General features: G+C 39.4%; 1 long non-coding RNA gene across 1 annotated transcript; it reads left to right on the top strand.

The window, feature by feature from the left end:
• The first annotated feature begins 18,701 nt into the window (after nucleotides 1-18,701).
• LOC142600800 (uncharacterized) lies at nucleotides 18,702-21,667 on the top strand. The gene is made up of 3 exons (XR_012834361.1): nucleotides 18,702-18,848; nucleotides 20,375-20,566; nucleotides 20,676-21,667. It is a non-coding gene; the product is annotated as an uncharacterized LOC142600800 (long non-coding RNA).
• The last annotated feature ends 877 nt before the right edge of the window (nucleotides 21,668-22,544 follow it).

Here is a 22,544-nt window from a genome sequence, read left to right as displayed (position 1 = left end):
AATGTGTTTAAACTGCAGAACAAGAAATAGAAAACTCAAAGGAGGAACTGGAGCACAAAAGCCTGTTCCATAAGTGATAGGTTTTATAACATTGAGCAAATGTGAATAATCTGTAGTGGTAAGTTTAGAATTCATGAAAAATTGCTAACATGTGATTTTTTTTTTAATTGAAAGATGCAAAAAATTAGTTGAAATCCTATTTGTATCAGCAATCAGTCCACGTTTGTAATTGACATCGAGTTTCTGGTAGGTGATGGACTTGTGGCTCATTGGTGAGACAATATTGAAGGAAATTCTAACCTTTTCCAAACATGCACAACCTCAGATCACAATCACATCAAGAACTGAGGCAAGGGAGGTTTTCATGTCTTTAAAAGTCAGTGCAATATCTTCAGCTTTAGTTTGCCAGCAAGTCGTAATGAACTGTGCATGTAAGCTGGGAGGGCGGAAGAATGTATCTGAGCTTGCATATTCAACAGTGTAACCTAGCTGTGTCCCAGCTTCCGATTAGTACCACTGTGCCCTATCTTAGACTGTGTTTTTGCTAGGAAAAGAACCTTGGCATGTGGACTAAAGCTAGAAAATCCATGCTACAAAAAGTTCTAGTCTGATCCCAAACTGGGAAGTGTTGCCGTGCAGAGGGGAAAGTGAGCTCCTACCGAGGCAGCAGGAAGCAGATTACTTGCTTACGGAGGTTGGCTTAAGACCTTGTTGGCTGTGGAAGTCATTAGGGAAGGCAAGACATTGACTGGTAAATGTAGCAAAAGAATCAGGTGTTGTAAATATCCTGAAACAGATAAAAAAATATTCACAGAATCACAGAATAGTTGGCAGAGACTTTTTGAGATCATCTTGTCCAAATCCCCTGCTCAAGCAGGGTCAGCCAGAGCAGGTTTTACTTTGTGCCCATTGTCTCCTGTCCTGCCTGGCTCCTTCTTCTTTTTTCCTCTTGTCAGGTATTTATACACATTGATGAGATCACCCTGAGCCTTCTCTTCTCCAGGCTGAACAGTCCCAGCTCTCAGCATCTCCTCATGTGAAAGATGTTCCAGTCCTTAATCATGGCCCTGAAACCCAAACACAGAAAGTCTGTGAGGCTTGGAAAGATTTCTGTAAGACCTCTAGGAGGGCACATATTCCATACATCTTCACTTTAAAATATCAAACAACAATAACAAGAAAGACAAACCTGTGAGGGTAATTAAGGAGGAAGTACACAGCCTTGGTAAAATATAAGAACTGCATCTTCATTGGTGCAATATGCTTGCAATACATCTTGAAGATGTTGCAGGCTACATTATTCTACAGTGAAATCCTCAGGGAAGTGGGGAATATTAGTAAGAGCATAATTTTTCTACATTAGATGAGGATATAATTTCAATATAGTACATTTTCTCTGTTCATTCTTCTGATTCATAAGATTTTGTTTTTCTCCCCTTCTGACTACTACTTCTGTGACCCTGTTAGGATCACTTTTAGAATGAGTGAGGCAAATGAAGACCCCTTTCTGAAATACTTTTTCTAACTGGAGTTTCTGTGTCTTTCTTTAGTTTCAAGGAGAGCTTGTCTCCTATGCCACCTGTTTCCTTTTTTGTTGTTGTTGTTCTACAGAGTTTCTGTGGTGTTTCTCTATTTCCCCCCATATTTCATGTGCTGCAGTACATATCAAAAAGAAAAATGATCAGAATATGATTTAATAGGTGTCTGTGTGTATATTTGATATTTGTATTCCACCAAAAGCTTGTGTATTTTACAGGGAATTCATTTTGCATGCCCAAAAATAAGTTTTCAGAATCTTTTAATTTTAGAACTTGAGACCGTTAAAATGTGTTACAGCAGCATCACAGATGTATACAGCTGGAAAAATATTTTGTCCTTATGAAAATGTAACTTGTATTATCTTCCTAGCTTGACAAATCATGGATGTTGTTAGTTGCTACTGTGCCTCATAGTAAGTTAAAATAATATCCTGTCCCACCAAGAATGCAAAAAAATAAGCCATTTACTTGAAAAACTCAAAATGTTTTCTACCTCCCCAGCTCCTTGGGTCAGCCTGGCCTGAGATGAAGCTGGGAGGTGCACGCAGGAAGGAGCAGGTTACGGTTTATCTGTTCCTGTCGACTGCTGCTCCTGACCGAGGGTGCCAAATCAGAGCTCTGGAGTCTCTATTTCAGTAAGAAATACAACATCGGGGTTGAAACTTGTCAGTTCCCAGATTAAGGCTTCACGTATGATGGAGGCTCATTAAAACATGAGTGCTTTTGAGAAGAACACATGCGAATGGAGGATTTGTAATCATAAAACTGACACGGTGCCAATGGAAGATGGCAATATATTCGTGCCTGTTGAATATAACGCAGAGAAAGCTGACTCCAAGCGTTCATATATTAAATGTTAGGTCCCAGAAAAGCACAACATTGGCTTTAAAGTAGTGAAATGTGGATAATAAGAAATGTAAGTTCCTTTTATTATCCTTCAAGTGTTAAAACACTGGGGACTTGTGTTTTCAAGTCTGTCTGAGCAAATATGAGATATATAAAAAAATGACATATATATGTGTGTGTGTGAGTGTTGATGTATAAAATTGGAATTCTCAGGCAGTAAGTTTTGTCAGACAATTGCAGTAGCGTACTGTACCAGGAGACTAGATATGGAATAGGAAGAGTTTTGCAGTAGAGCTGAAATTATGTTCATATTGTGTTCTATGGTTATACGGCTGGACAAAGAAACACGGTTTCTCAAATTTAGCTATGAATAAGCTATGAATAGATGGTGAGCCTTTGTCCAGGACTTTAAGATGACTATCTAGTTAAAATCATCTGATACATAACGGTGCTTGGAAGGGAGAGCCAACTGAAACGTAGCCCGCGTTAGCAGTTAAACCCTGGAACAGAATGGTAGAAATACCTTTCTTAAATAATGTGCCACAGTACTTTGAAAATGTTAGGGTCTGACTGTCAGTATATTTAATAGATATAATGCTGGAGTTACTTAAGCTTCTGCGATTTGAAATCACAGAAGCACACCCTGTGTTTAGTAGTTTTTGGCAGATGGTGGAACAAGATAGCTATTTTCTCCTGCTAGAAGATAAAAATGCTATTTGACAGAGCACAGAAAACCATGTTGCTTTAGCAGCAAAATTATGAAATCTGCTGTTTTAGTGGGCTGGAATTATAAAATACTGCTTGTGTCACAAGGAAGATAACAGCACAATAATGTAGGGCGCAGAGGTTTCTCAGGAAATATTTCATTTAACGCTGAATTGTAAATTCGTATTCACTGCAATGGCTTTTCAAAGAAGTTTAATTTTTCACACATTTACAAAAATAATGTGTTTTGATGTCAAAGAAGAATGCTTGAGGCCTTACTGTGTTCTTGCAGTGCCTGTTGTGGGAATTTGTCTGGAGTTTTATTTTTAATACCTAAAATTAGGCTCTGGGCACAGTATGGAGGCAATAGATAAACACTGCTGCTATAGAGTTTTTAAGATACTCCCATGAACTTTTTTTTGCCTGCTCCCTGCCCAAGATAAAGAGCTGGCATTGTTATTTATATGTTATTTATATGTTTGTATGGGATATTTGAGTAATTGTGGAGTATTGTGCTTCCTCGGTATTTTAAACATATAAAGCTGACAACGAATCAGGAAAATATTAGGAAGATGACGAAATCCTGTTTTAGGAGCGCTGCAGCTGGTGGCATGTTTACTCTTTATCGTTAGAGGGAGAATTTTAATTTGGCTGGAAGAGTTAGTTTCTTTTTGTGCAACCTTTATGCAGTTGTAAACTGTGCTAAAAGGTATTTGAAGCAAAAATGAGTAATACCAGTGTAGCATTTGAAGGAAAACTCTTTTTTCTGTCTCCACATAATTGTGTGAGCTTATACGCAATGCAAAAGATACACACAATAGGTAACAGTCCAGACACAGAGGGGGAAAGAAACTGTTCTAGGCTAGGCTGGGTGCCAGATACTAAGAGAATTTCTGGTTTAGACTGACTTTAGGAGAAGCAACATAACATCATGTCCCATTTATAAATAACTGATGAAAGATCGTGTAATAGGCCGAGGCACATATTTGCTTCAGCTGTAATGCCTATGTGAAGTAGTTTTACTTTAGCTGTAACGCTGACATCAGTCATGTATAATTGTCGTGGAAAGTTACTGGTCCAGGCACAAATCTCCTCACTCATCCTCACTCTCATGATGATAATGTACCTGGTGATACTTTACTCACCCATGTGGGAGAATTCTTGCCTGAGGGGGTGGAATTTTGTATAGGCAGCAAATTTAGGAAAGTTAAAAGGGCAAGAGGTTTCCAGATGCCTTGAATTAAACCGAGTGGTTGTTCCTGACCATAAATGTTTAACTCCACTCCCTCAGCAAATCACTTTCAAAATAGATATTTATTTTCAAACAAAACCAGTTGCCTTGTGAAACTTGGTTGGTTAGGGGAAAAAAATGACCTAATGCTTCTGAATAAAATATCTGATCTGTTGTTGCCAAGGCTGAGTCACTTCCTGTTACAATAACAAAGACTGTCATCAGCAAACTTCTCTAGTCGCACAGTGTAGTTGCCAGTGTATGCATGGCTTTATTTGTCCATGTTGTTAGAAAGTTAGCGTTGAAAAGCATACTGTGCTAAATTTGGAGACACCAGCTTTGTATTAAAGTGCATTAGTGTCGGAACTCTGTTGCATTTATTCCTGATAGTATAATCTCTGATTTCTTCGTGCAACGTAATAATATCCACCCAGCTGTGTACAGTAATGTTGTAATTCTATCAAGGGATTCTGGACACAGCATAATGCATTAGTATCATCAGAGCTTTCTCAACTGGAATTTGCAGGATCGTACTCAGCTCTTTCTTATTTACAGGAATGAGATTTGAAAAATACCTGGAAGTTCATTCCACTCATCACCTACCAGATAACCTCTAGCTTTTTCTTGACTGTGGTGGGTTTTAGAGACATGTTTCAGTGATCTTTCAAAATATGAAGCGTACAGTGGTTTCAGTCGCATTTGAGCAGGATCGGTGCTCGCTCGGCTCGCAGGCAGAGGTGGTCTGCTTTCGCTGCACCGCTGATTCAGCAGAGCAGGAATTCATTAGGGCTTTTACATAACAGGTTGGAATTCATTTCCTGGGCAAAATAAGTTGGCAAAAGCCCTTTCTGCAGTTAAAATGGGTAGAAAATGAAGGCCCAATCCAGTGTTTAGTTTCAGTACTATTATTGCTTTCTCCCTCCCCCAGGTTTCAGATTTTACTTGGGAGCAGTGTCTGGCAAGCGGGGTTCTGGATGATCCATCAGATCTGTAAATGAATCCCAGTTACTGACTCACTCTGTGCGACATAAATGGCTGTTCTGAGCCTATTAATAAGAGATGGGGGGGGTGGGGGGGGTGTCTTACACATTCTGTGGAGTGTTCACCATGGTCTTCTGCCCTAAAAATCAAGTGTCATATCAGGTCCTCAGAATGAAGGGGCAATTGAAAAATGAACCGGCACTTTTTTGTGCCTCAGTTTCACACACACACACACACACACGAAAGAGAAATGATAAAACTTTAAAATTGATTTGGTATTCATGGACAAGCAGAACTGTACACACGGAGGACTCTGGTCCTTTTGAGTAAACAAAATATTCTTCCCTAGGTTCCGGTTTTGTTTTACTCAGTTTACTATATTTAATATCCGTCCTGCAGGATCATTTATGCAAGTTCTTCCTGAGAGCCGTGTGATGGATAGTCCGAGATAGCTCACATCTCTGGAGCCTGAGTTCTCCAGCCAAATCCAGAGTCGTCCAACTGAATGAAAGTACTTGTGAAGTGTTACTCACAAGAGGAAGATCACACTGATCTGAAGTGTGTCAATTTGAACACCCTTTTCATCCCCCCACTTTCACAATCAAATTGTTATAATAATGGCACAGAAGAAGGATCTTGTTAAGGGCTAGCCAAGCTTAATCTGCAGTTTTCTTGCTTTTGCATTTTTACAAAAGAAAAAAAATCTTTACTACTCTTTTTTTTTTTCTTTCTTTTTAGTTTAAAAAAGGAAACAGAACATGTAAATTGATATGTTTAAGTTGACTGTGATGAATCTGGGATAAGTTACTATGCTCTGTTCTCTGATAAACAGAGACGTTATTGTGCAGTCCTGGATAAAGTCACTGATTATACTGTTTGGGCCATGAAAGCAAAATGTGTTGCAAGGGTTTGGGTGTCTGTAATTAACCGGTTGTAAATGCTGTGGTTGGTGGCTAAGCAGCTGTTGAGATCACTGTCAGAATTTCACCACTGTAAAGGAGCTATCATGTGTTCTTCCATTGTCTCAGGATGGAAAAGAACAGTTGTTTGTATACGTTTCTTTTTTCCCTAAACCAGAACAAATGTTGGCTGTAAACTGCACTTACAGTGTTCCAGGCTATATCGGTGGAAAGGATTTGTATTTGCCTGAGATTGCCTTTGTCTTCCGTGTAACGTATCAGACACTGAGAGTATCACTGCAACCTAAAGGTTCATTTTTCGCCAGGGTTTGTGAAATACCTTGAAGTGTGGCATTTTGCTGTGGGCAGCTTGCCCTCTCTAGGCACTGATTCACTCCCAGAATACATCTCTGAATATAATTGAGCCCTAAGTTTGGATATTAAGAATCTCATGCATTTTTTAAGAACGCATATCATTTTAATACTGGATTCAGGCCTCTTAGGGCTGTCTTAAAATAAACCTTGCAGTTTGACATGGGTAACTGTTTAGTATTGATGTGTCGACAGCAAAGAACTTTGCCAGTAGCAAATTATATCGAATGCGGCAGGTCAGCTACTGATTGCCTGAAAATCCTAGTTCTTGTAGGTGAAACTATGGTGTAAGACCTTTGGCACTCAAACCTCCTGACTCTATCTGGTTCAGGGAACGGTGAGTTCTCAGTTACAGGGAGTGGGAAGATGATGTCATTGAAAAGCTATTGCCCTGCTTTGATATTAGTAAATGTGTTCAAAGTTCTCTAGGGAGCTCTCAGGGCTGAAAAACTCTCCCTACCACAGTTGCTGCAGGATAGAGGTAGTTTCTCCTTCTCTCTCTCTCAAAATTTCTTTACCAGTTTTTTTAACTAGAATGCAAGTGAAAGGCATTCAGGAAAATAAGTCCGTCTCTGCACTGCTTAGGAAAACGTGTTGAAAGTGAGACTGGATGCATTCTTATATCACTAATGGAAACAAAGACAGGAACGGAAAAATGCCAGAAGTGTGTGCGTGTGAGTGTGCGTGTGGAAGAGGGGGAGGAGGAGACAGGATGAAGCCCTTTGCAAAACAAAGTAGTAGGTGCCAATGTTGATGTTTTTAAGGCATGCCTTTTCACTAGTTACTATGCGATAACTTATTAGCAATCAAAACCCGGGGGCTGGATTCCTCCTTTTCTTTTCTGTATGGACAGGATAAAAAAAAAAAATAGAGTGAAAGGCCCTGGCAAGTTGCCAGTCCTCCTCCTCCTCCTCCTCGGATAAGGGGGCGAGTGATGCAACACCATGACTCTTTCCTTCTCTCATCTCACCTATCGCATGGGGACGTGAGCGAGTGCTTCGCTTTTTCATGCCTACGAGCTGGGCTGGGCTTTGTCTTGCTTGTTCTGGCGACAGGCAGCTTCACACCACTCCTGACTGCACAGGGCCCAACCCAGCCTTGGGGACATTTCAAATTTTCAGTCCGTCTGCGTCTGGATTCTGCCGCTGGCCTGTGCCCTTATAACAGGGCCATCACATATGCTACAGCCACAGACCCTGGCGACGTGCTAATATCGCCGATAACAAACATAAACCTCTAAGTTGCCTCCACCTTCTCCCTCTCAAATTTATGAATTTAGCTTTTTGAGCTGTAGGGTCTGTGCGGTGTGAGTTTTCTTCCCAACCGTGAAGCCCGAGTTTGGTTTGTTTAATCTTGGTATAGCGGATTCTCTAATATTTTCCGTGCTGCAGTGAGGCTTTTAGCAGGGCAGCAAGTATCACGAGACTCCTGATAACATCATGGGGGTTAAGAAGGCTAGCACTCAAAGGAGCTTTGCAGATTCAGCCTTTTTCTGAAAATAACATTCCAACTACACAGAGATAAACTGAATGTTTGAAAGAATCTTGCAGAATATTTTACTTTGTGGGTAAAGTAAACCCTCTTCAGACCATCTGTATGGGATTTCAGTAGTCACATGATGGCTCCCATGTCACTTGACCAGTGTCATGACTTGGCAGCGGGGGAAGAGACGGGAAGAAGGGAAGATTTGGCTCTTTTTACAAAAGTTAAAAAATATGATGAGGACATTTGAAACATGTTTTTAAACTCTCACTGGCACTCAATAGCATCATAGTCCAATTTGTAGCATCGCTGAAACAAAAAACATTTAGTAATAGCCAGCAGTGTGCACAGTGTCGCTGGTGATGTCATTGGTGACATGGCTGATACCTGTCCCTGGCTCAGTTGCAGCCGGGACTGCAGCCTGAGAACATCGGAGCATCTGGCAGGATTCCAGGGCGCTGAGTCAAAGGTGAAATGCCAGCACCAGGGAGCGATTGCTGTTTTCGCTGGCTGAAATACCAGTCATATTACACATTTATTATACTTACACAGGGAGAAGGCAAAGATAGAGCAAAGGGATAAACAGCAGGAGAACTAGACTAATGGGAAGAGAGTATTCAAACACGATAAAGAGTACAGCTGCGATAAAAAAGCAGTAACGTTGGCTGACACATATTATTGCTGATATGGCATTGGACGTTTATAAGGGCATTTTTATTTCCTTAAATGGGCAGCTACTTTTTTTTTAATGTGTGTGTGTGTACACCACATTTCACATGCAATTCTGAAAACCTGCAGCTGTTCTGATTCACAGCAGCAGAACTAAAGCAACATTTATAACAGGCATATGGGCAGTACTTACTGAAATTTAGGTGCCAAGCATGTAGCTAAGCCCATGGACGCCACCGGTTCTTATACCTACCTGGTCAGGCACATGCTTCTGTGATTGCAACAGCAGTACTTTGCTCTGACTGACTTCCACCATTTCCCAAGACTGATACTGGCCTATATCACTCATTGCTTTCGGAAGTTGGGGAGACTGTATTTGCGACTTTCCCTTTTTTAAAAAGAAACTAGAAGAATACAATGTATTACGTGTTTTGATTTTTTTTTTTTTTTTGGTTATTTTGTGTGTTTGTTTCAGTGTTTAGCACTAACACAGGACAACCTTCACCCGTACACTGCATCCTTTTTTTTTTTTTTAAAAAATGTGATCTGTGTTGGAAAGCTATTATCGAAAGAGTAAATTTTGTTGCACTCTAGGAATACTAGTTTTGAAGTTTTCTAATTTTGAGGGAGTAAAGCTTCAATCCATTTAAAAATTAAGCCAAGTACTGCACAAAATAATGACAAAAAGTCAAGTGGTATTTCTGATACAAAAATGTTACAATTTTTGGCCACCATCCATGATGTAAGAAGAATTTGTGTGCATTAACTTATTATAATAGTTATCTAATCCTCTTTCTTTATGTAAAGATTCTTGTTTCCAAAGGGAGAATGAAAGAATTTTAATGAAGAGAAAGATCCCAAAAAGCTGGAAAAAAATGTTTCAGTTATGGTGTATTATTCATTATTCAAACTAAGATTAATGTAATAGCTGTCTCTTAATAAAATCTAAGAAATGGCAGATGTGGTGATGGGGTGTCCCCCAAGCAGACATACACATATGACCTCTCTCAAAGGACGTTCAAGATCCCAGTTCCATCACGACTTGGTAATGCGCTTAGCTTTATGCATGTGAGGAGCCCCTTTGCTTCAAATTACACATATGCTTCATGTTTGCAGCCTTACTCTTCCAGGACATCTTCCAGCAAATTCAAGACTCCTTTTTTTTCTTCCAAATGCTAACTATGTTACACGCTCTCCTCCCTTTCAGTCACTTAAAAAAGCATGATCCGTTAAGTCAATGGCAGAACTCCCACTGACTTCTGTAATGCTGGGAGTTAAGCTCTCTGCTTATGAAACTTAAACATTTCTTTTTAGAAAACTTTCCAACATTACAAAAAAAAGTCATTTCAGTCCTGCAGCTCTCCAAAATGGTGTCTTACATGTTTTCCTTATATTTAATATTATTTATTGTTAGCACTTTTTTTTATCATTCTTTGTGCTTTTTGGAGGAGGTGCGAAGGATTGAGGTCATATCTACTTTAACTGCACATTTAAAGATCCCATGAGAATATTTATAAGAATTTTTGGGCTTTATTTCTGAACTCTGCCTTCCTGTGCAAGATGCTGGATGCCAGATTTTTGCTACTATCTGCATCAGAATTGTCTGCCACCCTCTGATCCTGTACTTGTAAAAGATCTTAGTGGAAGCTGTGTAATTAAGAGACAGTGGCCAGGAGATGGAAGATGCTGAAGATTTCATTCAAGGTTTATTTGCAAAGAAATATGGGATGAGTTTATATTTAGCCTCAATCATGCCAAAATTGTCCATGTATTTATTCTGACCCCTAAAAGAGCTGTTAGGAATTGTGGAGTCACTGCTAATGCATTTCCTACATTCAGTTGTTTCACCATGTTGGTTCAAAATATACTATCAAATACAGGGCAGGATAGGACCCAAAGCAGCGGACTTGACATCACATCTGTAGGTTCAGAGTCAGAGGTTGATGACTACTGGCATCAAACACTGGTTCTGCAGAACACAGATCAATAGGTAGGATGGATCCTACCTTTTAGTTCAGGTGTAGATTCATAGGTATTTTTAATTTCTGGTAAGCTAATCTGAATTGAAAGTGCTCTGAAGTAACAGTGCATCGTGCAGAATTAAACTTCAAACCCTTCCTGAGTACATTGAAGTAACTCTGTACAATAACTACACACTATTCACCACCATATTCTTCATGAAATAAAAATATTTCCACTTCAAAAGTTGGTCTTTATGGAGTTTTTCTGAAAGTGGAGGTCGGATACTAATGAGACAGTTCGGCTAGCCAGTGTCTTGACATGTTTCATTTATGGCTTGATTAGACCCTGATTTAATGAGATACTGTACTACATGGAAGCACATCATCTTCAGTCATTTAACACTGAGTGGAGTCCGAATGTTTCATTTCGGCAGTGTCTCGGCACTTTTGAAACTAAAGAAAAAAAAACAGAATAAAGCATAATTTAAGTAGAATGTTTCATTCCAACTGCAGTAGGCAATTACAAAGAAAACCATTCTGAGACTGCCCACTTCTTTGCTTCTCTTTTCAGTCCTATGGACTATGCATTAGTGCTTCTGAGGTTTTATTATACTATATAGAATGTGTTTTGAATTTAAGATTTGTAAGGGAAAAGCAGACAAAAGGACAATCTCGTATTTCCATTCATCTTCCCTGTGTGTCATTCCAGAGACTCAAAAGGGCGATACATTGTCTAGATTTTGTGACTGGTGAATTTCTTTGTTACAGGGTGTCTTAGGATGACATAGAAATTTTTGACATTCTCTTTTGCACGGCTTCCAGTGGAGGGACAGCTCCAGAGCGCTGCAACGCTCCAGTGGATTTTCTCTGTTGGATGACATCTAAGCATCCAAAAGCTTCACTAAATTGTGCTGTAGACTGAGCGGTCCTGGAGTTGTACAAGATCTGAGGTACTGCCGCTGTGTTTTAGGCTCACCTCCCTTTGCAGTGGTTTTGCACAGAATGGATTTCGATTGAACCTAGTGACATGAAGAGCCGAGGTAACCTTACTGGTAGACTTCTGAATGTATAGTTCTCATATACGTTCTCACTTGGGAACAAGGCATGATGCCATATGGAACGGCTCGCATCTATTTCTTGGCTTCGGGTTAATTGTGTAAACTGAAACAAGAGTCTGAAGAAAAAAGAATATATTAAGACTAAATTATGTCATGCTGAGATGAGGTTAATTATTTAACATCTGGCAAAAGCAGATGGACTCTCAGTTAGCACAGTGGAATCCATTCAGTCAGCACCTTGATAAGCACCACATCTCTTTCACTGTCTCAGATGCCTTCCTGGAGATCCTCTGTATGTGCTTTCCAGTTGCTATGAAGACTGGCTAGGCAGCACATCAAGACAGTTTAAAACGATTGGCTGCCACTGCCTGCAAGGCTTTGGTAATTTGCAAGTGTGAATGATGTACGCTGGCAGACAGTTTCTTACTGTGTGGCCTACTTGTCCAGGAACTTGACTTTTTACTTAATAGCTTGAGTGGATTTGGTGCTGTACATCAATATCCTGGGATGGATGTTCTCAAAGGTATTTTTTGTTGAGATGTGGCCACTGCATACTGACAGTGCCTATTAAAGCAGTGTATTGGAGTTATTTGGGAGAGTATCATGGGTGACAACACATGATGTTCTTGGTGGCCACACAGAGGAAAGATGGCTTATGATTTGCTAGCATGAGATGTGGTCTTCCCTGAAGGAATCCACAATAAGTCATCTCTATGTTACCACAGGATTTAAATATATTTAATGCCGAAGGAGACATTTTTGACTTAACGTTGGGGAAACGTGGCCATCTTGAACTTGTTTCAAGAGGAAATCCCCGTGGTCACATTTGAGGCTCTTAAAGGTCATTCTCAAGGAAGCATTTTCAAATTATGATGATTAATTATTCATATTTCTATGCTCCCCTTGGGTCCCAGGTAGTATATCTGCACAGGACTTCCCATGGCCTTCAGTTTTTCAGCAGCCTTTTTCCCATGTGTCATTTGACTGGGTAGGAACCTTGTAAGATTATTCTGTATTAGCAGAAAAAAGCTTCAGCCCTGATCTATTTTACATTCATATAAGAATAAAAAAAAAAAACAACCCCAAACCAGAAAGCAGAATTTCAGGTATATTAAAACTTTTTGTGAGCAAAGAACAAATCTGAAATATCCTTGAAGGAGAAGAAATTAACTGGGAACTTTATTTTTATACCTCTCTCTTCAGATCCCGCACACCCTGAACCTGCTGGAAGTGCAACTGCTGTCATGCCCATTACGTAGAGCCAAATGTAGGAGAAACACTTTTCCTAGTACTTCATATTTCTGATCCACTGGATTTAGATCTCTGGTATTGCTGTTTCAAAGCGCTGAGGTTCCACAGCACCTGGAGGTCGGTGCCACCGGGCTGTGCAGTTGCAGGAAGGTGCAAGTGTTAGGCATGACACTCAGAAAATGCCGCTCTTCTCTCATTTTAAAGGAGTGTACGTCAGAGGTCATTCCACTGTAACCAGCAGATTTTCTGTAGCCAGTGTGAAATCATCATCTGATTCAAGAACTTCATGTCTCTGAGTCTGGAGATACTCAGCCTCGAGGCTTCAGATCCTAGCCAAGGCACGTCTTGTGTGCTTCCTACTTAACTAACACTTGCACAACTGATGGCCAAACATTCTTTCTGGAGCATTTACCATCTCCAAATATATTTATCTTTCAAGTAAATAAATTTTGTGTTAATTAGTGACAGCTCACTGCTAAAATACTCACTTCATTCTTTTATCGCCCCGTGGCAGAGTTCTGCATGCCATGCCAGCTGTCCTTCACAGCAGGTCTTAAAGGTTTGAAGCCTTATTTGGTGTCTGCAGTGACCTTTTAAATTCCAGAGTAAAGTTGGGGCTACACAACTCGCAAATATAACACTTGCTAATAAAATGTCAGCTTTGTAGCAGTCAGGTTTGTGTGGAGCTTTCAAACCGCATTTTCCATCAGCCTGATCGCTCAGGATTGTATACATGTGCTGGCACAGTTGCAAGGGGGGTAAAACCTTCAAAAAAAAGCTCCCTTCTGTTCCAGCCATGTAACCAGGTCACAATTCTACCCCCCCGGGGTAAAAATCATTTTCCCCAGTTACATTCCAACAAACAGTTGTTAGTTTCTTCATTGCTTAGGCGACCTCAACTAAACCCAGAAATGCCAGATTTTAAAGACTAAAAGATCATCTAAACCATCAATCTCTGAATCAATAGCAATGTAAGTAAACAATAGTAGCAGGGAGAAAAAAAGGGGGGCAAGGGAGAGAAGCAGCAGCAGAATGGCTAGCAGATGTTTCCTAAAGAAGGTATAAACAAGGAAAATGAGCAGTCAGATTTTCCTTTAACTTTATAGTGCAGTTTACAAGTTCATTAAACAGGACTTCTGAGCAGGGCAGGCCTTGCTGCAGGATTGTTTAAGTTGAAGCATTCTTGATTTCCTGCTCCACTGACTCACTTAATAAGATGCTCTGTAATGACATCATCAGCCATTGAAGAGTTAACAAAACTTTTGGATTGTATAAACCCCCGTAGTCTAGATGGTTCGTGACCTTTTGTGTGTAGGTAATGATTACTTACATATCTACAGGGATGCTGAAAGCTCTTTGTAATGTACTCAAAAAAAACCCAACACTGACATCATTCAAAACTATCACTTTTTTATTCTTCTAATACAGATGTTATAGCTGTTTAGATTTGAATGATCTGTCTGTATGGTTGCCTAAAGCCATTTCTTTTACATGTGTTTACTGAGACTACATAGGCAATTCATGTGATGTTTTAAAGATTTATCCAAGTTTAGGTATTGCGTGTGTCCTCCTGGAAAGCTAGATCTGGCATTACTGTGACGTTTAGCTCCTATCCTAATGTAAAAAAAAAGTTTGGATTATTCTACAATTTTTCTCTCATTCTATAAAAGATTTTTAGCTACAGAAAACCTCTTGTTATCAATGAAAACTTTGCAATTGACCTCAACTGATTTCTAATTGACTCAGTAATGCACTTTCATTACAGGACTAATACTAGACAGCTGGAAGTTGTCTAGTACGCATACAATTCTTATATAACCTATAATGTGGAATAATCAGAATACTTTGGAATAATCGCAAAGGATATATGGTAAATTGGCAAATAGCCTGTTCTGTGCTGGAAAAAAAAACAAACGAAAACAAAACGCAAACCTTTGAAAATCTATGTCATTGCATGAAACAATACAGGCCATTTCCAAAGTCTCTCTTCCACACACTGACTTGAGGATGTCTGTCCATAGCCCTGATCATCTGAGGTGACTGATAACAGCTGTACTTTCATCACAAAATAAGAATGTTGGCTCCACTATCATAGTTATAATAGAGATGTTCCTCTCTTTTTCCAAGCCAAATAGAAGAACAGTTACAATCAACTCAAATTATTATCATCTCATATTAAATATGAGACTGTTGTTAAATGGTGCGTGCAAACAGTATCTGTACCACAAGATAGTCGTAACTGGTTTTGAGTACATATTCTGAAATACAACAGATTAGTATTTCATAGCTGATTAGAGATGAGATTTTTGAAGAAATGCTTAAGAAAGGCTTTAAGAAATACATAACAGGATAGGATATATCTTTCCATCTTTGTAATCTTTGCAAAACTGCTGTGCTCACTGAGTGGAAATTGGCCTGGAATCTCTGCAAATCCAACAGCAACGTTTGGTTTACAGTTTGTAAACTCGTTTGTTATGTTTGTAAATCCTTTTTAATGCTCCTGATGACCTTAAAAGACGTCATTTCTCCCTTTCAGTATAAATACTTTTGTGGGGTTGGCAGTCCCAGCTTTTCAAAAAAATCTGTCAAAATCTTTTAAGGAATTAGGCTACAGTTCTATTAAAAAATACCAGGCTCCATGAAGTTAAAAAATTAGCAAGCATTGCAAACTACTTCAAGTTTACACAAACAAAGTAAGTGTGATTTGACAATGGTATTGAATCCCATTATTTAGATTTTGTGTGGTTAGTCACATATTACAACAAGGATGATTTTTAGCTGCAGCGAGGGCAGCAGTCTATGTGTGTTATCAATGAAGGCGTCTTCCTTCCCAAAGCAAGATTAGTCTAGATCAGCTAAGGTCTCTTTTCTTGTGTCTTTCCCTCTTTTTCCCAGTTTACATAAGATAGTAGCTTCTGGGTAATTTGGAAACTTTTTTTGAATAGAGCATTTACTTGTTTACTTATTTTTGTGAGTTGTCCTGTCCAACCAGAAATTTTTCATAGCCAGTGATATCTGAATGACTGATTTACTTGATAAAATAATTTCTAGTGGCATCAGCATCAGCTGCAGGCCTAAATATGGAGAGATAAGTACCGCATGCACTGATCTTTTAGACAAATGCACATGATGTATCCATGTTAGGTGACATCTTCCATAGGATTAAGTGTTGTGGGATGTCAACTGTGAATACAGCAAAGAATAAGATTATATAACATGGAGTAAGAAAGACAATTCTTAGAAATTCATTGCTCTCTGCAGATCTCCTCATAACTGTATGGAAAATTAATGCTCACTGTCACTTCTTTCAATCAGCAAAAGCCAAGCAAATAAAATAAGCTGTCACTTTTTTGGTTCTTTTCAGTGTGAAATTGAAAACATTTTTCAAGCTAATAAACTCCAGTCTAGGACTGCTGGTATGTGCTTGACTTTTTCAAACTGTATACTTCAAAGCGTAGAAGCTAGATAAGCTAACAGCTCATTCAGTGAAGTTATTGTGTCGGAGGAAGCATGTCTATCAAATGCTTGCTTTACAAATTTGAATAGATGTCATTGTTCTCAGTAATGTCACCCACTCTATGGCTGCAGGGATTGTTCAAACAGACGGAATGTGAAGCATTTTTTTTATTTTATTCAGAGGTGCTTCTTTGCAGGGGAATCAGTTGTTCCTTCTCGGGATCTTCCTTATCAAAATGATGATGCAAGAAGTACTAGGGAGACTGAGTAGATAGCTGGCCAAAGTGTGGAAGATCAAGCAGATGGTTTAGCTGCATGGTCTTCAGAGTAGATGAACCCAAGTGTAAGAAAAGACAGATACCATGACAATTACATGTTGCTTCTCGTTTTCAAAGAAACTGGGTCAGAGGGCAGTATTAACATTGTTAATACATCTTTGTTTTTGTTGTTTACCAACTGTAAGTACAGATCACACAGTGGCTGACTTCTATTTCTCCATGGTTCGCGAGGTCGGCGTGTTACAGACATCTGCACATTGCTGCAATCCGATTGTAAGATGAACACCAACAGCCCAAATGCATTCCTTGTCTCCGTTACACCAATACAATCTGGCCCCTTGTGTTTATTTCAGCACTGAGCGAATTCTTTTGGTTATTTATAGATCCTTCTGAGATTGTGTCAGTGGGGCGAGAGTGAAGCTGCATTAGCAGCTGGAGCACTCCAGAGAGGTCTGCTGGCTGGCACTTGTCCACTGGCTGTGTAAAAGTCACGGCGAGAAGTGGCCTTGCATCTTTGCTCCTATAGAGCAAACGCTCTGTGGACTTTGGGCTAGAGGGAGGCCTCAGCCACAGACTAGAAGAACAACTATGAGTCACAGTCCTGTTTTTTCTGCCCTGACTCACCAGGAGGGAAGTAATGTCTCTGATACATATAATTCAGAGGTAGTATTTTTTGCCTGGTGTTCTTGAGAAAGCTGTTGGGAGGGAAATGGCAAATTATATGTAATGGGCAGGACTTTGCTTTATCCAGAGGAAGTCAAAGTACAACACAGTAGTTGCTTTACACAGCTTCAGAGTCTGTTATCGCTCCCTTATCTGACTTGCCTGAAAAGCCGTATAGCTCTGTGCTTCTTCATGTATCTGCATTGACAAATATCTTTAACAGACTGTACTGGGTTTCTGTCAATGCCTTCAATCCTCCATGGCTCCATTACAGCTGCTCAGGGACTCTCAAAGATGGCTAAGGAAATTAGATGGACAGGAACTGAGTGGAAGCTTTCTAGGGAATGAAAGGATAGAAAAGTAATTTTGTAGGTTGGCTGAGCTCTTGATGAGATGTTTAACGCTGCTGTGATTTAATTGTATTGCTAATGGTGCATTAGGGTGTTTGAGCTATTTTGGTAGGAGTCTCCTGGTTATTATTTAAATCGAAGGGAATAAAACACAATAGGTGTCATTAAAAATCTGTCTTTATTTTGGAGAGGTTTAGTAGCACTTTGCATGTATCTAGTAAGAGACATTGGTCCCGATTCTTATTTTCATTAATGCTTTTTTAGACACTTTGGTCAGATAAAAGACTCTTGATGTTGTCATAAATTATTTATGATCTTCCTTTCTGCTCCTGACAGGGCTTCACTCAGGCACAGTGCCATCCTATACTGCTTTGGAGCATGCCACAGTTGTGCTTCCAGTTCAGGAACAAGCTCGGGAAATAGGAGTCTGTGTACCTTGACCCACGGAATAAATTAGGCCGGACACATCATCTCTACCATGTGAATGTTTCAGTCTATATAATGGACCATCTTGTCTTTGTTAGAGAGACCACTGTGCTTTTTAGCGTATCCATTATTAATTCATGAAGGGCCAGGTAGTAAAGATGAGCTCTCAGAAAGGGGAAGCGGATAGCGACGATACCATTTGCTAAGGATGTGCCACTCTGCTGCACAGGAATGTGCAACACCACAGTCAGTGAGTGAAGGTGCTTAATCCTTTAATTCCTGTAACATAAAATGATATGCTAGAATTTTCCTCTTCAGATTACCTGCTGTAATTTCTAGGAATCTATGTAAAAATAGAATCATAGAATCATAGAATTATGTAGGTTGGAAAAGACCTTTCAGATCATCGAGTCCAACCATTAACCCAGCACTGCCAAGTCCACCACTAAACCATGTATCTAAGCACCACACCTACATGTCTTTTAAATAACTCCAGGGATGGTGACTCAACCACTTCCCTGGGCAGCTTGTTCCAGTGATTGATAACCTTTTCAGGGAAGAAATTTTTCCTACTATCCAACCTAAACCTTCCCTGGCACAACTCAAGGCCATTTCCTCTTGTCATATCACTTGTTACTTGGGAGAAGAGACCAACACCCACCTGGCTACAACCTCCTTTCGAGTAGGTGTAGACAGTGATCAGGTCTCCCCTCAGCCTCCTTTTCTCCAGGTTAAACAACCCCAGTTCCCTCAGCCGCTCCTCATAAGACCTGTGCTTCATTGCCCTTCTCTGGACATGCTCCAGCACCCCACTATCTTTCTGGTACTGAGGGGCCCAAAACAGAACACAGTATTTGAGGTGTGGCCTCACCAGAGCCGAGTACAAGGGCACAATCACTTCCCTGGTCCTGCTGGCCACGCTATTCCCAATACAAGCCAGGATGCTGTTGGCCTTCTTGGCCACCTGGGCACACTGCTGGCTCATGTTCAGCTGGCTGTCAACCAACACCCCCAGGTCCTTTTCCTCCGGGCAGCTTTCCAGCCACTCTGCCCCAAGCCTGTAGCATTGCCTGTTGTTGTTGTGACACAAGTGCAGGACCCAGCACTGAGCCTTGTTGAACCTCGTACAGTTGGCTTCGGCCCATCTATCCAGCCTGACCAGATCCTTCTGTAGAGCCTTCCTACCCTCAAGCAGATCAACACTCCTGCCCAATTTGGTGTTATTTGCAAACTTACTGAGAGTGCACTCATCCAGATCATTGATAGATTCTTACATACAAAGAGAAACCCTTATGTGAGGTCAAAAATTTACTGAGAATAAATTCCTTTGGGTGAACATTGAGTTTTATTGTGTTTCTCACTGTGGTTTCAGTAATTCCTTCTCTTCCGTTACTTGGTTTTGCATTTCACCTTCCTTGTCTCTGTAACATTTTTTTTTTGTGTTTCTGAGACATCTCTCAGCTGCTCCATCACTACAAGTGTTTCAAAGGAGACTGTAATAGTGTCTAAAAGATGTTGTTCTACTGATCTCTTAACCCACACATTTTTATCCTCTCCGAGGAGGATCATTTCTAGATGACAACTCACTCTTTGTTTATTTTGATTGCACATAGATGACCTTTACCTCTGTTGTCACTTAACTGTTAAATTTCAAGCTATAACAAGTTGCTACAGCACTGGACACCCTTATTAGTTCCTTTTGCTGCGCTACAAGGTTGCATCAAATCCATTGCTGAAATAATACTGCACGATTTTGAGGCCAAAAGACAAAAAAACCCCCTTCAATGACAACTTTTTCAGCTGGGGTAGTTGAGTGCTTGTGTAATTGCACAAATAAAAAGGCAGTGCTGCAACTTGCTTTAACTTAAGCTTGAGTTAAAAGATTGTCAGGAATCCTGGAATATTGCTGGACTACTGGAGTGATTACTATCTCTGTACTACTATAACTAAGAACATATTACTTCTGCGTATTGCTTAACTGTTTTCACTGTAGTGAGGTGACCACCACTATTAGTAGTCTTTTGGGCATGGAAATAAACTTTTCCAAGAAAAGACATGAAGTAAAATGGGTATTCATGTTTCCCTTTAATTTGAGGAGGGAAAGAATTTCTATTTTTTTAAAATATGTGCTTGAAAACTAAGGACAGCATCTACATTGGTTTCTTCATCTAGCACTGTGCCTGATTTAAGACTTTTTTTTTGTTTTAGGATCCAAAGCAGAGAGCTGGACTGAGGAATCTGAAGGACTTTTACCACAAAGATCACTGTACATTTATCAAAACCAACAATTTTTCAGATAAGATTCCTGAAAGACAGAGAACTCATCCTAATAGTGTTCATATTTAGTTGCCTCAAGGGACACCGCCAATAGAAAATACTCTTTGTGTCTGACAATTAAAGGTAATTATTGCCAATTAAATATAAGCTTCCATTTCAAATAAATAGAAAAAAATAGTCTTCAGTATTGTAGTTTCAGTTTCTGTTATTTTGTTTCCCTGTTTCACTACAGTTGCTATGTCAGCATAACAGTCTCATGGTGATATGAGGATATGGAATCGAAACTTGGAACATACTTATTTATAGAAGATTTGTGGGTTTGGATTAGTTTGGTCATTTTTGTTTAGACTAGCAAGAAACTGCTCCATGGGAAGCTTTAGCATCGGTAAATATTTTTAATCACAGAAACATATTTTCTGTATTTGTGCCCTGGTTAGCCTCTAATGTTACAAGTAGTATTCCACCACTTTCCTGAGAAGATTGTTTCATGGCCTAAAACTTCGATTAGAGAGTTTTATAATTTATTGTTTACACTGTGATATGAATTCATTGCTGACTTCTGATGAAAACAAGGTTGTGGTCATTAAGGGGGGATACACATCACATAATTTAGAAGTCTGCAGCATAAATATCTGCAGCTGGCTGGGTGGGTGAGTTCCATTTAAAGTCAATAGAGAGGCGGAGGCATTTTTAGTGAACTACCTCTAACATATTTTAGATGTTTACTTCAGGAAAAGAGGTGTGGCATCCTATGCTCCACCAGCTATGTTTAGTAGTTATCTACTGACTCCATTAAGCCTGGGAAACTAGACTCTACATCCTGAATTGTAGAAGTCTAATGAGTCTTATCCAGAAAAGTACATGCAAATCACAGAGATGATGAGAACAATCTGCAAGGATATTATGTGATACTAATTTGCAAATTATATAGGCCCGTGATTAGGCCATTTGGCTGTTCCGGACTGCTGGCCGGTGAGGAAGAAAGGACAATATATACTTTGCACAGCTGGAGCAAAATGCTCATGTGGATGCTGGGACAGTGAAGAGAGACAGAAAATGATGAAAATTATGGAAGTCATGATGCAGGTAACTCTCCCTCACAGGAAAGCTTTTTGAGACCTCTGTGTTAAGTGAGATGATAAGCAGGTATCTGCTGGCAGGAGAATACTGCATCAGAGGCTCAAGAAAAAAATCATCTGGAAAACAGAAGAGTTGGAATAATGAAAAAAATGTGTTCCAAATCATGTGGTTTCAATGGGAAAAAAATTGTTTAAAGAAATTAAAATTCACTCAAGTTCAAATTTAAGTGACTCAGATATCTAATTTTCATGCACCTTTCTAATGGTTTGATACACACCCATTGAAGTCAATGGTAATCTCCGATTAAACCCTATGGGAAAGTATACGGTAGTACCTCGGTAATCTATAATCAGATTTTTATCTATAAAATGAAGGCTTAGCTCCCTCTAGAAAAAAATACAGAAGTACATGTAAATATTTACTTAAAAGATTTAAGACTAGGTTTAAGATTAAATACACTCACATTTTACAGTAGAACAATGAACTTCAGTATATAGTCACATAATGCAATGGATTAATTCCTCAGAGCCTGGCAGTACATAAAGATGCCAATTATGGCGTGGAATAGGAAAGGAAAAGGTATATTCTACATTTAGGTTATAAGAAACACTTTTTAACACTGTTTATAGAGAAAATTTTAACTGCAAAAATCAACTCAATTAGTCAATGTAGCAAACAGTAATTTTTAACACTATATCTAACACAAGATTCTTATGTTTATCTTTATAATAAATCTTTCCTTTTGATCTCCAGCTTGACAGTATCAATCTTTCCTCATCCAAGGAAGCCCGATGTGTTTTAGCGGAGATTAAATTAAAAAGGTTGGAACTAAATATCAGTAATGATACTGGGAATCACTAGAAATCTGGAAACAATTGCAATCACAGTTGAACATATATATGTATGTACAAAAATTTCAAATAAATAGGTACTGATAATAGCACTAGTTTAATTGACGGATTTGTGAATTCCAAGGGTTCTTACATGGTCTTTGCTTTGGAATAGTTTTGTGAAGGTTCTT

Source organism: Balearica regulorum, chromosome 2, assembly GCF_011004875.1.
Source record: "Balearica regulorum gibbericeps isolate bBalReg1 chromosome 2, bBalReg1.pri, whole genome shotgun sequence".
NCBI lineage: Eukaryota > Metazoa > Chordata > Aves > Gruiformes > Gruidae > Balearica > Balearica regulorum.
The sequence above is the reverse complement of the archived record's forward strand: the minus strand, read 5'-3'. Positions and strand labels throughout refer to the sequence as shown.